This window comes from Lygodium microphyllum, chromosome 1 (assembly GCF_053477565.2).
Source record: "Lygodium microphyllum isolate KBCC chromosome 1, Lygodium_microphyllum_v1.1.10, whole genome shotgun sequence".
Classification (NCBI taxonomy): domain Eukaryota; kingdom Viridiplantae; phylum Streptophyta; class Polypodiopsida; order Schizaeales; family Lygodiaceae; genus Lygodium; species Lygodium microphyllum.
In genome coordinates this window covers 85,769,023-85,786,027 of record NC_141135.1, presented here as the reverse complement: position 1 = coordinate 85,786,027, position 17,005 = coordinate 85,769,023, and positions in this window count along the sequence as shown.

The window sequence follows — 17,005 nt, the reverse complement described above, 5'->3', positions numbered from 1 at the left end:
TAGCCATTCTACATTTATGTGGTTATAGATGGGCCCAATACCATAATAATATCAAAGTAAAATTGATATAAGCTTCTTCAATATGTAAAGCAACAATCGCCTGCAATGTGCACCACAACATTGCCATGTGTTATTTTCTCTTTTTCTCTTGTTCTAGTATTGATAGTTGATAAGAGAGAGAATCAAGCCCTTTAAAAGAAAAAGAAATATAAATCTAAAAAGTGCTAGTTGTTTAGGGCTAATTTTCCACTAAAAAGAGGCAAGACCACCTAACAATTACTCTATCATACCCTTACAAAAAATGTTGACAAAGTATGTTGCTCAAAAGAATGAATATGTGGCCAAGTACATAATCCAATGCATTATGACTTACATCTCCCCTTGCCATGGTTCAAGAAGTTCTCCAAATGTTTGAAGCATCCACGCCAATGCATTATGTCTTACATATCCCCTTGCCATGGTTCAATAAGTCCTCCAAAAGTTTGAAGCATCTTGAATTGGCCATGCTTTTGGTCACTTTCTCATCCATGTCAAGCATTGTCTTAGCAATATTTTTGTTACATGGTTTTTGACCGAGCCTTTTGTTGGTTGTACCTACAAAACAATCTAGATCCAAGCATGCTAGTTCATGTGTGTGCCCCCGCCCCCCCCCCCCCCCCCCCCCCCCCCCCCAGAGAGAGAGAGAGAGAGAGAGAGTCTCTTTTTTGTGGTGCCCAAAGCCTTGTCATCATTGACATGTAGAAACTCTTAACTATATGATGCCAAGGCTTTAGCCATTAGAAGAGGGAGTGTGTGTGTGTGTGGGGGGGGGGGATATAGCATAATCTGGCTTCACATAAGATAGCCAAAGCATGTTCAAGCAATCAAGGGAATATCATTGTCTGGATTCACTAATCTTTCTTCTTAATGATATAATACCTTTGTTGCTTATATATTCATAATAGTATATAACCACTCTGCTTATTTTTCTAAATGTCCCTGCGAATAGCAAGGTCATTTCCCCTTTTTAAGCCTTCTCTCTTCTCTTGATTTGTGAAAGGTTAGGTCATGTATGTTAGACGTGGTCAACATGATTATTTCATGAATATGTATTTTCTTATATAACTTCACTTTGGCTTAATATATTAATACTTATTATTTAGGCAATAATATATGTGCTAGCTTTTGTTCCAATGTTGTGCTACTCTATGGTTATTAGCGTGTCTTAATCTTGAGAGGTGGGGCATGAGACACAATGATCACTTCATTGTTCTACTACTTTGCATGTGTGGAAGGAGAGGAGACTTGAGCATATTCCATGTGGCTGTTCTAGTCCTCTGTGAGTTATCATCGTTAGTGGATCACTTCCATGTGCAATATATCTCTTGTATTATGCATTTATGATTATCACATCTTGTTCTTTTGCTTCGATTGCTTTATTGTCTTTTGACGTATCAAATGTCTAGGTCAAGTTTATGAGATCTTGGTTGCTTTTGGTTTTTGGAGTATCTTATAGTATATCCATGATTGTGTTTCTCATGATCCAATTGTGCTAACCCTGGCATTTTAGTGTCTAGAGGTTGCTTGTTAACACGTGTATACCTACATTTGATGCACAAGTTGGACTTGTGTTTTGTTGATTGGGTAGGCTGATTGATGATCCACCTTGACACTTGATGATGCCATGCACTATGTACACACTACCCCTATGTGGATTGCGCAATGTGACATTAATTAGCTCGAACTTGATAGCATTTGGTGATTGATATGGTCATAGATTTTCTTGTGCTTAGGTTGTAGTGCTTTTTGCTCTATTTGATAATAGATCATTTCAACCTAAGCATACCATTGCTAGTTATAAAAAATGGAAGTTGTATAAAGTATGTCCTTCTTGTTTATAGTCATTACATATGATGGGTTTGAGAGAGCTACTTGATTCAATATCATTGATGAAGTTTTGTTGTGAAAAGTGTTTACTTTTTACATGTGTGCCAAAAAGCATATGATAAAGGGTGCAATAGAGTGTTCCCTAATGGTCTCCCCTTGGTTCTCATTCTTAGTGAGTTATATAATATATTTTGATAGTACAACATATTAAAATCAAATAATAAATTTGGGGCATTTTGCTATCTTTATCAAGTAGACGTAGCTATAAATTAAGGGTTCACAAAATAGTGACAATGAGGGGTTGATGGACTGAAGCTAAAGGATGCACTATTTTGAGGTTTTATAAAATCCAAACCTTAAAGAGTGTTTGCTTGCCTCACATTGAACTTGCTATTAGTAAATAAAAACTTATTATAAAATGATGACTTGTAATATTGTCACTACATTTCAATGGGGTGCATTTTGCTTTTGGAAGGTATCATTTTAGTGGCTTCTTTACCCAACTTCTTGCATCCAAGACATATCTCCATTCATGGGTTGCACTTGGCCTGAGTGATTTATATATTACATTATATACCCATTGGACTTCCCATTGGTTAAGTTCATGTTGTATAAGTCTATGGCTCCAAATGGCTTGACCATCTCTTTTTTGTATGGATGACAAACATCCAACAATTGGTATCTATTTTACACCATTTACTCCACTTGACATGTTGCAAAATAAACCTTATAAGTTCACAAATATAACTCTCTTTTGAACTACTTCAATCCCATGCTAATCTCCCAATTTGGATCACATTTTTTCCCCAGATGATCTTATCTACACCATCACTTTGGCATGCCACACATGTATTGGAATACCTTGCTAGCCTTCCAAGTACATGCATGGATTTCCACACTAACTTTAATGTGCTTGGAGACTTCAACATCTACATTTCTTAGTGATCACTTAGTCTTGCATCTTTCGCATTGGCCAACTTCTTCTCATCTTCCCAATGACTTTTTAATAGTGCTAGCATTGATAACAAAACATAATTCCACATCCATCATGTTTTGTCAAACGTCTATTCCAATATGCTAAAGGGAGATCAAATTCTTTAGGCCAATCCTAGTATTTGGTTCATCCACCATCTCCCCCTCATACTTCGTCTTTCAATCTCTCCCCCTTATATATTGATTGTATGCAAGCCCTTGTGATTACCTCACCTTATGTATTGTTAACTAAGTAGTTGCCATGAGTTGTTGGCACGTGTTGTCCCATTCCCAATATTGATAATCCTATGTCAACAAGGGGTTGAACAATAGTTCTGTAAAAATAAGAATGTTGTTTAACATCTGGGTATACAGTTTGCCTCTTTGACTTAAATTTTGTAAATTCTCCATCTCAAGAAATAAGTTGAGATAGATGGCATTCAACGTGAACACACATGTTGTAACTTGTAGAGGTGTGTCTTTGACTCAATCAATAAGAGAACATGCAATGGAAAAAATTTCTTTATGGCCACATGGCTCATCTTTCGTTCCATCATCTTAGCATGTGAAATGTGGGGAAGCCATTCCACCCACATCGATTTTGACCATTGTGTTTTGGATTTGCAATTGGGTATTATGTGAATTGAAAGGTGTGGTGGAGGGACTTTTGAAATAAGGCAATTGGTGCATAGCATGCTGGTGAATAAGAGGCATTGTTCAAGAGAGCTAGAAAGTATGATAAACACATTGACACCCAATGTAGTGAATATGTTGGGCAAGTGCTGGTTTTGAAAAATGCACTAATATCATTGAAAATATCTATTGCTAGGTTTAATGGATTGCTAACATAAAAGAGTCAGAGTTTCCATTTGAATTGATGGGTGAAAGTGTCTCCTCAAAAAGACTTGTGAACCTTTCTTTGTTGTTTCCTCATATGCACCATTTGGATCTTTTTGACCCTCTTTTTATGCTATTACAAATGTCATCTCTTATAGTGTCTATTGCTCAATTCAATAGATTATTGACATGAATGGTTTGATGCATCAATTCTAGTTGCATATTTGGATAGGCTTTTTATGATATGAGTTTGTAATTTTTATTTATTTTTACAAATCATTTCATAAAAAATTTTTACAGTTCAACAACAATATTGGTGATGTTTAAATTGTGGAAACAAGGCTATGTTTACATATATATTTTATTCTTATTGACTTTAACAAATGATTCTTTGAGTCAAAGTTACTAAAAAGTGGTTTTTTGCATTGGTACATTGTATAATGTGATTTTTCATCTAACTTTACTTGTGATAAGTTTAACGTTTTCATATGTATATGCGAATAGGGTGTACTTTTTGAAATTTGACCTCTCTTACTTAGTTTTTCACTCCATGGCCTATTTAAAATCTTTTTTTTTTTGCCTTCTTTAGATGTCTACCCCCATCTACAAATATTACCTTGCATAAAAGACACAACTAAGTCTCTAAAAGAAATTCACATATGTGTTGTTAGATCCCATTGTCGAGTGGTTACCTACTCTCCCATATGTGGAATCCTCTAGTTCAACATTTGTAGAGATTCAATATGGCTCTTATGTCCATTCTTTTTATGTTTTAGCCCCGTTGGATGCATTCTTGATTCAAAAGATACATTCTTTGCACATCCCACAATGTTATGAGCATCATGAGTTCATGGATCTTTTTTGTTTGGTTAGGGTGCATCAATTATGCCTTCGAGTTGTTGTGTCCAGTGGAACAAAGATTCACATACATTCTTCTAATTTAGGTAACTAGAACTGTATTTTCTATTTGATTTTGTTTCTCCTTTCACAGAAGACCCTTACGTACAAGTGATTTGTGCATTTATTTTAGGAAAAAGGAGGTTTAGAAAAATAGACAATTGCAACCATCCATGTAAAACTAGGTTGACATGCTCAACTAAGTAAAGGAGTATGAAGTTCCATATGCAATATGCTTTCTTGTATGTTTATTATGTAGTAGTTTTACTGATGGTGTTTAGACATGTGACGTGTTTTAAAGTAAAGTACATTTGTAGATAAGATTTAACATTGTTTAAATACATGGAGATTCTCAAAAGGAGAATATGTATACTTATATAGCTCAAATTAATGATCATGAGTTTGAAAATTCTTATTTTTTTTGCTATGTTAAATGAGGTTTCTTCTCTTCAAAAAACAATACTTTTTACATCTTTTTGGGTGTTCGTATAGGTTCTTCTACTCTATGATGGTTGCATTTTTCTTACAGATGGTAGCTTGCTTCAAAATTCCTAGCCTTGTCTATGCTATCAACTATTGCTTCTATGTTAACCTTGAAGTTATCCTTGAACAACTGGAATGTTTCTATGTCTTTCTTCATTTTCTTAATGGGATTTGTTTGGTGTTGTTAGATTCTTTTCTCAATGTTGGTCGTCTGCCCTATGTACTCCTTGTTGTTTTTCTTACATCTTATGATGTAGATGAAGTACTTACTTTTATGTCTTTGCGTTAGTGCTTCTGGATTGGCTCATGGATTCTAGTTGTTGCAGATGGTGCTAGTGGTAGAACTTGCAGCGGTTGAGGCTACAAGTTTGGCGCATTGGCAGAAGTTTGATTTCTTCTTGGTTTTCTTTTGTTTGCATTTTTGTGAGAGAAGTTGTTATTATTATATAAAAATATTTGAGAAGGTCATGTTTGAGAACTTGCATGTTACATAGTTTATGTTGTTGAATGGTTCGGAGTTGGAACTCTGTTTCGGGGTGTAGACCTCTCTGCTCAATAGGTATGTGGCCTTCTCGATTGTTTTTTCATGATTATCACGACTATGATTGTAGTGGTTCTTTTTTATGTAATCTTCCAGTATGCCATTGCCTTCTTTTTTCGTGACTTCTACCAACTAGTTGAGCGAGATGTTAAAATTGTTGCACCAACTTAACCAGGTATGTTTCGATGCCATTTATTCTTGTGCCCATAAGCACTTGGGCCGTGCTTGTTCATAGTGGATTGTCAATCGAGTCTTCATACTCAAGTTCAAGTATATTGAGCATGTCTTTAAGGAGTCCTACATGTTAAGTGCATATGAGTTAGCATTGTTGTTTCAAGTAAAATTGAAGGTTGTGTACTAGTTGTGATCTTGTCATTTAATACAAGACGTTGTTCGTTATTGAGAATTTGGTGGATGTGTGGATGTGGCTATTAGTTTTTGGAGATCGTTGTACATTGAAAAGCCATTGACACATGTTGATGGCTTTTGCCTAGCGACGTTTGCCATTCTCATATGGTTTGTCGTTACGTACCTATGATTTTGTGTATTTGTAGGATTGTTCTTGATCTGGCGCTAGGTGTTCATGTGGTTTTGAATGATGCATAGGTCAATGTGATTAGGGGAAGTAATGTATTTGTATTTTTATACATACTAAGTATGGTTTGGATTGTGCGTATCTCATCCGGAGTCATCTTTGCCTTGATGCGAGTGATGTGTATCTGTAAATGAGAAAATGAGGAAAATACATTAGTATGTTAATAAATCTATTAGTAGGAGAAGAAAATTAGAAAAACACATTAGTATGTTAATAAATCTATTAGTAGGAGAAGAAAATTTTGAAAATACATTAGTATATTAGCAAACAATGTTTAAACAAGGTTTTGAAGATTGCTTTATTACTTGCTACAAGAAGTGTATGAGATTGTTGTGTGATAGAATGTCGTATGTTTAATGTTTCTTTGTTTTTTGTTTACCACTGTTGTTTCTCTACTTAAGTCATGATATTAGGGAAGGTGTTGGAGTGAAGGTAGATGGATATGGAAGGCCAATGATGAGTGAATTTCTTCTTTTGATTACATAGCAGAGCATTACATAGACCAAACCGGACATGAATGTGCTTCTTGTGTGTAGAAGTGCTTTTTGGTTGAATGTGGCTCCTTGCGATTTGTGACTGGGTGATTGCATATGAGAGTGTCAAAGAGAATGTGGATTTATGGTATCACTTGCTATTTAGTGCCTTGCATTGGTGCTTGTTGCCTTGTAGGAGGGTGAGCTATTGGTTCATTGGCTGGATTGTGACATGGATTCCTAATATCAATTTGTTGTTTGATGTGTCGATACGGTTGATCTTATACATTGCACCGTTTGCTGCACCTATGGTGAGGTCAATGTTCTCAGTTATCATTGCAATTGCCTCGATTGCTATCTTGTCTATCTCGTGGAAGTTCTTGTCATGTAGCCAGGTCTACAATACTAGCTCGTCGTTTGTATTTGTCTAAACATTGACCGTGTGGATCCGTTTAGCTATGTAGTATTTGTGTAGAATCTGATTGTTGTAGTTGTGAACATCTTGCTTGTGTGTGCATAAGATTGTTACTTTTTGATCGAAAAAATCTAGGACATCCTTCTCATCGAATATGCATTGATGTAAGCATTCATGTATCTCTTGCTTTGTTGGACAATGATGCTTGATCACTTGTAGAAACTGTAGGAATGTAGATGTGGCCAATATGATGAGGAGGTGATGTGACATTGTTTGTAGAAATCGCTTTGATGGTTGCAAATAGGCGGCAACTGTGCAAGATCACCAAATAGTATCACAAGCTTCTTGTTGCTAAATGGATTGAGTAGTGAGCCTTGGCAAACACTAACTATCTGGCGCACTATTATATCAAACATTGTCCTTGTTAATATGGACATCTCATCGAACATGATTACATTAGATTCTCTTATTGCAATGTAGTGTTTGTTTGTCTCTTACAACTGTACTGGATATTGCAGTGCATGTACTGGTATCTTGAACTGGTAGTGGCTCATTGTGGATAGACTGCGTAGTCTAGTTTTGTAGATGCTCCTATGCTTGTTGTCAGTAGTATGCTCTTATTCTTGGCAATGAGGTTGTAAGGATAGTAACGTATGAGGAAGCTCTTTCCAGTGCCTGGTGTACTGCTAACAATGTGTAGGCCGTATGTTGCATTGATGAGGTGGTTATAGACATCTTGTTGTTCTGTTTGTTAGGCTATTGTCAGGAATTGTTCGGAACTCTTTCATGAGTTGTAACATCTTCATTTGATGAAAGGGATCTTTTGAATGATCATGTTCATCTGTTGGTGGGTTCGGTTTGAGGAGGTGAGCAAGTTTCTTTGCATGTAGTCTGTGTGATGAACATTTTGAGGTCTTCCTCATTGGCCACGAGACCATGGAGTTAGCACTCACAATGTAGTATGATTGTGCTGAGTTATTGGTGCTTATTAGTTTGCTCTCTGACCTAAAGCTTGTTGTTCGTTGCAATAATGTGTTAAAGAAGAAACCTTCAGTTTGGTGGCCTGGGTGAAAATCAACGAATCGTACTAGTCTATGTTGCTTCACGATATTGCCATAAGCATTGTGGAGAGTGAGGTTGAGATTAGATGTAGTGGTGGTTTTGGTAATGCTATAGTTTTTGTGGTTGTGATAGAATATTACATGATCTAAGCTTGATGGCTGGGCACAATAAAGGTCTATAAGGCGCATGATGATATTCCCTATCCTTGTGAGCTTCCACTTTTGTATTTCTATAGGGGAGCTGTCAATGTACTCGATGGACTTGCTTCATGTGACCATCGAGATTTGTAAACAATTTAACACTGCTTCGGTGGGTGACATTGGCTTACATGATATTGCAGTGAAAATTAATTTTTGCTTGTTTGAGTCCAAGTCTTGCAGTCCTAGTCTATTGGCATCTTCTGTCTAGATGTTTAACTTTCCATACTTGAGTAGGTAGTAAGAGATGGAAGAGTTTACATTGAATATTCCTGTGAGCTTCTCAGAGGAGCAATAGAATTGGGTGATATGGCACAACATTTTGATGCTTATCTCTAGGACGGTAGTAGATGCATCATTGAGTTTTAGGGTCTGTTGTTTGTTCTCAATCATCACATGAGGTGTACACAAATCTATACTTGCATTTGCCATGGCTATTACTTTTGCTTATGTAGCAGGCGTGATGGCACCTATGAATTTGCTTTGCCATGATGAGGGCTCTTAGTTTTCTTGTTGAATCGCAACGATCATCGTTGGATGGAATGTACACGCATATCTTGTTTGTCCTATTTACAATTTTTGCATGATGTAACCATAGGATGACATGCGCATGTAAGGAGCCCCTATGTTGGATCTCGTACCTAATGACATGGTGATGGGCACACACAATGCAAGCAACTCTACCAAGAATGTGATCGGTTCTTTGGAATGCCTATCGTCAGCTTAACTTGACTATATTGTCAAGCAAACTGTAAGCTGTTTCATTCTTTGTTCTGCTTGGAGGATTGGATTGGATGGAAAACTTTCATGATGGAGCTCTAGAATCCTTTCGGTGGATTGTCTGTGCCGATGAGGATACAAAGCCCTGTCCTTGGATGTGGATGTTTTGCTATAGCCATGTACTTCTAGATTAGTGGATTATGTAGCATATTGAAAGTTAACACATCCGCAATATCAGATGTAGTCAAGTCAATTCTAGTAGATGGCTGTGAAAGTGATCCATCATTCCAAGAGACTAGAGGGTTGTCGAAAATATATCGATGGTCCAAGGTTCCATTGGCAATTGCTCTTGTCATTTTGGAGACCGAGATATATGTATCAATGATGCTCAATAGTTGGAAGTTCTAACGACTTCGCATTGAGATTTCACTTTGTGTAGTCTGGTAATTGTGAGACGATCTACTTATTTCTATCTTTGTTTGCAAGACATGGTCGACATTTCGTTATCATTGTGTTGACTTTATATTGATGGTATGCAAGGATGAGAAGAGTGCTTGAAAAAGGTATTGTTACTTGTATTTCTTCTATAGATGGTTCACTCTTTTGTGATATGACAGCATGATATTGCATTATGACTATACCACAGGATGCATACGATGTTACTCTTCCAATGATGCTTTCACATTCTGTTTCCCAAGATGATTCGAATTTGTCTATGCCATACCAAGTTGTAGCAAAGGATTTTAATGATGTTTTTCTACAAGCCATAGTTTTTCTTTTTCTAAAAGTCTTGAAGGATGCCTTATAAAATTTGCATAGCGTCCATTGATGCTGATGAGAACAATACATTTTTATCATTCAACTACACTATCTTGTTTATGAAAATAACATGTTATACTTTGTAAATACATATTAAAAAAAATCTATTTTATCTATTTTACGTGCAAGAATGATGATTTTTCATTTTTTTCTTAGTGTTAATTTTAATAAATAAATAAAATCAAATAAATATTAATAATACTTAAGAAAATGAATGAAAAAACATGCTATATAGCATGCCGAAGAGTTGGCACATGTCTCTTCGTATTTGAATAATTATGGGGGAAGGTGCCATTCCCCCAACAATTCAAAATATCATGTTTGTTCAATATATACAGTTTTTTTTTTCAGTACGTTTGATAGATCATTACACTTTCGTTTTTCCCATACGTTCAAAAGATTGTTTTCTTTTTCTTTCATTTCATTACTAATTAACTATTAACTACTACAAATACTAACTAATTAACTACTACTAATATTACTAATAAGTCTAAATAACATAAGTCTAACTACTAATACTTCAACTAATAATTCACTATTAACTACTACAAATTCTAGTAATACTATACAAGTCTAACTAATTAACTACTACTAATACTACATAAGTCTAACTAATTAACTAATAATAGTACAATGTCTCTCTCTCTCTCTCTCTCTCTCTCTCTCTGTCTCTCTCTTAGGTCTCGCCCTATTAACTAAAATTTTTATTTTCTTTGCCTCTAGTTGTCCCTAGACCCCTCTCTAGCTCCCAAGCCCTACATTATCTTTGTCTTGCTTTGCCTCAACTAATCTTTTACAAGCCCTACACTCCACCTTAGCTTGCCTAAGTCATCATCTCATCGCTCTGCCTTTGCTTGTCCAAGTCTTCAATTCCTCCAATTCTGCATGGTGGTGGTGCTAAACCTAGTGGTGGCTTCGATGTAGTGATGATCAAGTCTAGCTATGGTGGGTTTATCGTGGCATACTACCTATCAAAGGCAATGCTAAGGGTGTACTTTGCTAGGACTCAGCTTGGCCAAGTCATCAACCTGTGCAATGACTACTTGTGATTCCTTATGATCAATGAATCACTTGATTCCTTAAGGTTACTATTCCATCCACTACAAGATACATGCCTCATATCAACATTCAAAGTGACGAAAATGTTCACAAAAAAAATTTCCCGCGTCGTTGCTAAACATGTCGGTATTAGCGACACCATAGAACTGTCACTATTCACATCGCTATCAACGTCACTATCATTGTTACCCGATTCTGTCTCCTCTACATGCTCCAAGCTTTGGGCGGTCTCCACCCCTTGCAATATCGACCCCTCTATTTGCATACTGTCCTCATCTATGCTGGGAACATTGCTTCATCATATACTCTCACACTTCGGGGAGTTGAAGGTACAACATACCACCACCGATGTTATTGGGGGTTTGGATAGAAAATTACCTATTCACAAATCACATACAAGAGAGATTTAACATTTGTGACATATACCATGTCGTAATAAAAGTTTAAAAAACATGAGTTCATGCATCTGTTCAAAATGGGCCGGCAATACAAATGTGTCACACAAATCTGTCCATCTTTTTTCGGAATTTACTTCAAGAAATCCAGATGGACCTCGTCGAATAATTGTCTCGGCTCCTTCCAGTACCACTTTGAACCATTTTACATCGAATAGGATCATGGAGAAGATACGGTAATCCATCGTGATAATATTTTGCAAGTTCCCAAAATACTCCATCTCTTCTATAACGGTGTTTGGATTTGTGGCTCGCCGTCGGCTCTCTTGCTCAAACTTTGCCATGACACCACAATCCGTTGTGGAGCGCATTTTGTTGATACGCTTCACTCGGAAATGTCATTCACGTGACCATGCCACACTGTATATTTTGTACTGTATATTGAAACGAATGATTAGTTGTCACATATAAAATCTAGATATGACAGCTTATAAAACATGTGGTCACCTTTGGACTACATCCCCTCGAGAATTTCCACTCCTCAATAGAGAGCTCCACCCCTTCGCAAGAGGCTGCGATCAAAGCTCCATGCAACCATCACATAGACATAAACCACGGCATCTCCTCCATACCCTCGAGATATCAAATTGGTCGGTGGCGCATACTACGTCAAAATTCGGATCACACTTCTTCCCGATCTTTCCTAGCTTGCTCGTGCCTACTGAGTCACGTCTCCATGAAGGCATTGTGCAACATACAAAAATGATTCACTTTCTCCAAAAGAGAGTGCAATGGGAGCCTCACCTTAGGAGAGAGAGCGAGAATGGACCTTCGATCAAGCAACACAAGACAAGAGGGAGGGAGGGAGGGAGAGAGAGTAGAGCAATAGAGAGGGAGTGAGTGAGCACAAAAATAGGGGGTGAATTAGCTCATGGGTCGGCTCTTTATAACCTCGGGTATTGCACACGTGGTGATTACATGCACATTCACTGTGGCATGTGCGAGGAGCCTCGCTGGTGGACATGTGGTGCCTCACTCATTTCTTGACATTTGAATCCACAAGCATATACTTATCCCAATCCAGTACAATAGGATTGGAATCAGTTTTCAGATTTTGTGCAACAATGGGGCTAGGCAGTAGTCCTCCTTGATGTTAAAAAGGGCCTGGATATCAGACAAGAGAACATACTGCCTTTTGCCAATAGGGAAGGAGGGGGGCAAAGCTATGAGAACTTCACCAACATCCTTCTCAACCTCTTGCTCAACAATAGAACCCACCACCTCTATGTTCTCCCTTCTCAAAGTTTCAACATCAAGTTGAGCACTTTGTTCCCTCTCATTGGCCACATCTACTAGGGCTGTGAAACCTCTTGCACTCCCTCTGTCTCCACTTCATAGGTTGTTGTGCATTTTCTAGGTCTTGGACAAGCTCTTTTCCTTCATCCCCTAGCAACACATGCTGAAAGCATACAAACCCATGAAAGTACTCGACGAGATGGCACTTCTAATTGTGTGCATGCCATTATAGATCTGCCTTTTTCATGCCCTTAGGAACCCTTAGCACCACCCTATAAAACCTTTTTCTTTGGGGCTTATCAACAAAGCATCAATCATGTGAACATACTGCAGACCCTCGATAGGAACCTCTCCAGTAGACGTCCGCTCCAAAAAGTGGCCTCATGTTCCTCAAGGTAGACTCGCGAGGCCTTGATCCATTTGTTTGTAGAGGCATCGATAGAAACACTTGGTATACTTGTGGTAGTAGATGCTCTTGTCCCACTCGACCAGGAAAATCTATAAGAATCTCCTCAGGATAGTGTCCACTCCTCCTAGGCTCTTATGTTGGAGTGCTGGGAGTGCCTTCAATACTAGCACGCTCTTGTGCCAGAGTGTTAGGAGTGGCTTCACTCCTTGCAGGCTTAGGAGTCCCCTCCATATGTTGCATACGAGAAACACCGATCGATAAAGGGGGACTCAGACAATGCAAGGGGGGGAGGGTTCAAAACCTTGAGGCCTTGCTTGTGTTGTGGGGATCCTTAGCGGTTTGGGGTGGGGTGGACCCGCACAACGCGAGGGGGGTGGAGTCCAAAAACTTGAGGTCCCCCCTTGCACTGTGCAGGTCCTTGGTGGTTTGTGACGGGCATAGGAAAAATAGCACAATACGAGGGGGGGTTCAAATCTCGAGGCCACCTCTCACGTTGTGCTGGTCCCTTGCTGGTTGTTTTGGGATGGAGGGACAACACAATGTCGGGGGGGGGGGGGGTTTCAAAATCTTGAGGCCCTCCTCTCGCATTATGTTGGTCCTTGTTTTAGGGCGAAAGGACCACATGACACAAGGGGGCCCTCGAGATTTTGAAACCCCCCTCATCACGTTCTACAATTCCAATTATCGGGGGAGGGGATAGGGGGGGTGCAAGATACTAAACCAAAACAAGGGAGAGGGAGGGAGGGAGAGAGACTAGAGCGATAGAGAGGGAGTGAGTGAGCACAAAAATAGGGGGGCGAATCTGCTCCTGACTTGGCTCTTTATAGCCTTGGGTATTGCACACATGTGGCGATTACATGCGCATTCAATGTAGCATGTGTGAGGAGCCTTGCTGGTGGTGGACATGTGGTGCCTCACTAATTTGTTCACATGCAAAGGGACTACTGTGGCAGACACATGGCATGTGCTTTTAATTCTGACATGTGTGTTTTAAATATAGATTTTTAAAATTAGTGCATGGTAAATTTTGAGCAAGTTCCAAGATGACCATTTATAAATAAACACACGTTGTGAAGCCAAGTCAGGTTGGTTTTTACACAAACTTTCATTCTATGCATTTTTTTCTCTCTCCCACAAACACACACCTTGCGCATCGTAAGCCAAGAATACCTGTGCTCTTGATGAAACCAATTCATGCTCACAAAGTGATACATTTTTAAGGAAACAAACTTCTATTGGTCATTTGTCTTATGCATAGGCGTTGTGATTTATTCTTAATTTAATTGTGAGTAATAGAAATGATTGATTAATTTATTTTAAGGAGTCCATCTTTACTTGTGTTAATTTTTCCCATTGTTGAACGATGAATTTTGTCCAATGAAATGCGATAAGACTCCACAAAGCTCCTCAGACCTTTGTAATTGCCTTTCATAAGTCATCAACTCAAAAATCGCGCATGCCTAATGAAACACGAAAGATGATGCCACGGTTTGTTGCTTGAATACTCAACTCACGTTTCATAAGCCGTAAACTCATAAATCTCCCTATTAAGAGCATATTCCAAGTGATGTAGATTGAAAAATATATTGTTACTTTTTGTTGAGTCATTTTGAAAGCAATCAAGACTTATACAAATTTAAATTACTTATTTGGATGTAAGAAAATGTGGATTGGTTCTTTGTATTCCTAAACTTATCTTATTGTTTCAAAATTTGGTTCAGTACGTAATCATGATTACTAAAAGGAAGATTTCTCTAAAGGGAATTGAGGAAGAGGATCTGGAGGATACGTGTGATGAGAAGCTCTTTGATTTCCTCCATGCAATTGGAAATTCATCCAAATTCAACTATATTAGAGATATGCTCAATGTTCCCTTTGATTTGCAAGAGCTCTTGAAGGTAAACAAGGTTTAGTCTCATTGATGAGGAATTCAAGAAGTGGGAAGCAGATTGCCCGTTTCATCAAAATCAGCATGAATGTCTTCTTGTCCATATTAAGGATATTGGATTTCTTGTATATCTTCAGTATATAGATAGTTCTTCTTTAGATAAAATACAAGAGAAGACAAAGAATATTGCAAGTAAAGATAAAGAGGTTGAAGAGAACATAAAAATGTTTTAGGAGGATGTTAAGAACCAACTAGTACATGGATTTGATGCTGCTTTGTTTAAAAGTGAGAATATTACAAAAGTGGAAGAAAATGAGATAGAGTTGAGTGCAAAGATTAAAGAAGGTCCTCTTGATTGTGTCCCAATATTTCCCACTTACCTCATCTATATAAAGAGATATGTATTGCTAAATGATATTCAACATCTTTTTGATCTAAGAGAAGATTATTGCTTAGCAAACCTGGCAGGAAGGGGCAAAATTATAAGAATTTTATAGGTTATGAATAGAAATTGCTAGCAAGTCTTGATATTGAGGGAAAGAATTTTCAAGATAGCTTTGTAGCCTTGCATTCATGTATTAATCAGATCGTGAAATATGAAAAGAAGGGGCTACCTATAATAGAAGAAGAGCTCTCATAGGTTCAACATAGACTTGGTATTGATGACATGGGGTATGAAAACAAACTTAAGTCTCCATTAGAGGAGAAACAAAAAATTTCAATAAATATTTATGATGATAGTCTTCTTGAAGAAGATGAAAATCATAAGATATGGAAGATAAGTTTAAGATATCCATTGAGGTTTATATTAGAGTTTGTTATGCATTATAAACAAATATTATAGGATATTTATCTATTGAAATCTTACACTATTGTGGTTTATTATGCAAATAGAAATTGAAGATCAAACAACTTTCTTAGAAGAGCCAAGGGCTCAAGGCCATTGAAGCCCCAAGGCCCTGGTCATTATATTAAAAACTTAAATAATCAAACAGTTGCAATTTATCATAGTAGGTTTTCAAGCTCTCCAAGCTTGCCAATGATGTCTTTGAAAGCTATCTCCAAGGTGATTGGATCCTAAGTTGTCAATAGAGGATCAAAGAAGATAATTTTGGTGGAGAAGATAATTTTGGTGGAGAAGGAAGAAGCTATAAGAGTTTTTGGCTTCATGCCTAGATATAGTGGATCTAGGGAGGATATTTTGGAGTTCTTGGCTCTTATTTGCTCTCCTATATGGGAGATGCCAAGAATTTGAAGCTCCTTCCAGGCTATAAAAAACAAGAGTTCTTGAAATGTAGAGGTCTTATTGAGTGGGATGAAACAAAAGATCCCTCTAGAGGCCCTAGTGAGTTGCTTGAAGCTAGAGACTCTTCTACACACAACAAAGTCATACTATAAAAGATGTCAAGGGTTTCTTGAAACCCATCTTTTTCCATCTCTTTGTCTAGTTTGTAACCATTCTAAATCCTCTGTATCTTCCAACAAGGAGCTGGACAATGAAGAAGATCCATCCATGGATGCTGACATTGAGAGGGCAATAGTTCACGCCACTCTTCACAAGAAGGGTCCAAATCGCCAATTCTCGGTGATTCAAACTCCATCAAAATATCAAGGTAAAAGCTTCAAAACCTTGATTGATTGTGGCAGTACACATTCCTTCATTTCACCAACCTGTGCAAAAAGATTAGGGGATAGCCTCAATAGATGCACCTACTTTACCTGTGGAATTAGCAAATGGTCGTGAGGTCACTTGTACTAGGCAAACTGCTAAGGTGAAATTCCTACTGGGTGGGAAGCCAACTTCTGTGAGATTCAAGGTAATGAACCTAGGTGTCCACAAATGTTTACTTGGAATGGATTGGCTAATACCCAATGATGCCCACATCCACTGTGGGAAGGGCCAAGTCTCCTTTCGAAATTCTGAAGGGGAACTAGTCATGACTCAAGGTGAGGCTGGTAAGCCAATAATACAGTTGGCAAAAGCAACACATATAATAAAAGGTGTTCAAAAGGGTCTACCTGTCTATCTGATTAAGCTGAATAAGCTAGATCAGAATCAGGAATCTGGAGAAGAACCTTCA